Source organism: Antechinus flavipes, chromosome 2 (genome assembly GCF_016432865.1).
Source record: "Antechinus flavipes isolate AdamAnt ecotype Samford, QLD, Australia chromosome 2, AdamAnt_v2, whole genome shotgun sequence".
NCBI lineage: Eukaryota > Metazoa > Chordata > Mammalia > Dasyuromorphia > Dasyuridae > Antechinus > Antechinus flavipes.
Window position 1 is genome coordinate 506,411,836 of NC_067399.1, and position 1,738 is coordinate 506,413,573.

Consider the following 1,738-nt stretch of genomic DNA (forward strand, 5'->3'; position numbering starts at 1 on the left):
GCTTCCTGACTCTCAAATCATATACACACATAAATGTGTGTGTGTATGTGTGTGTGTGTGTGTGTGTGCTTACCATGTGCAGGGTATTATGCTAAGTGTTAACAGGTAATACATCATTTGGTATTCACAAGCTATTATGATTCCTATTTTACAATTGAAGAAACTGAGACAGAGGGTTAAGTGATTTCCAGGATCACATTACTTGCTAGTGTCTGAGGTCACATTTGAAATTAGGTCTTTCTGGCTCCAAGTCCAGTGCTTTCTGAAAGCCACCAGCTGCCCAGTAGGCTAGCACAAAGTGGATTTTATCATGCAAGAAGAGGAAGGGGAGGTAGGTTCTGAAGCACCTTAAAAGTCAGAGAGTTTATATTTGTTCCTGAAGGTAAAAGGGGATCTAAAGACTAAGGGACTGTGGAAATAGGCCAGGTGAGAGGTGATGGGGGCTTAGCCTGGGCTTAAACTAAATGTAAATGTAGGGGAAAAGACATATGTGAGATATGTGTTGGAGACAGAATTGACAGAACATGGCAATTGATTGGGCATTTAAGGTGAGTGACAGTAAGGAGGGGGAAGACAGTAAGAGGGGGAAGATTGTGAATCTGGAAAACTTGAAGGTTAATGGTGTCCTTGAGAGTAATTGGAAAGTTTGGAAGAGGTCTGAGTTGGGGGGAGGGGAGAAAGATAATTTAATGAAATCTGCAAGCTGTCACAACCCATCCAATTCTGTGTATCCTGCACAACTCACTCTGCCCCACCCAAAATGAAAATGGGGAAGACATCCTCTTATTCACCAGTCACTGTCCCACTCATGAATCACTGCCCTGGTGAACAGAGCCTATTTTCTCAGGACAATTGCCAAAGATACTTGGTGTGATTTGGGAGGCAGGGGGTCAATACAATTGGGGGAAGGGCTAGAATTTTCCCACTGACATCTGCACAGTTTAAGATGTGGGTGGCTGGTAGAAATAAAGCTAAAATTGGCCTTGGGGGGTTAACACTCACCTCTAAGGGCTGTTTGGGAGCTCATGCAGGAGGGTAGTAAGGAAAAAGGTAAGCATGGTTGTGTTGGGGACAGTTCATGAAAGTGGGATGCAATCCATCTTCCCAACCATTTTTCAGTTTGGTTGATCATACCCAAAGATTGAATCCTGCTGCAGTCTGTAGCTGGACTCCCAGTGATGAATCATGCTGGATTTAACGAGCTTAGGCCTCAAAGAGGAGAAGCCATCTGTTGCCACTTAAGTATCTGATGCCTTTCTGGTTTGGTAAGATTCTCCACTGGCATAGCCCTTTACACCTCAGGGTCACCTTTGCCTATAATGAGACACCATAGGAGGCGAGAGGTAGAGTATCATCATTATCACCATCCTTTTCTAGCTTTTAAGGCAAGCTCTTTTGCCACTCACTGGTCCAACCCTAATTTTATTTATTTCAGGGCAAATACTCATATTCTTGAGATATCATGCATCCTGATATATAGTCAGAAAAAGTTTCAGATCTGAGTTCTAATTCTGGCTCTGTTGCTTACTGTGTGACTTTTAATTTCTTCATCAGTAAAATGAAGTTAATAATACTTGACTCCCAAGTCAGCTCAATTGATACCTAGTTGTTAGCTGCTTGAAGCCAAAGACTAATTTATCTTTCTTTGTATCTGCAGTGCTTTGCACAGCATACTAGGCATTTAGTGTTTATTGATTGATTGTTCTGCTCTTCTTTCTTTACAGAGAACACATTAAAG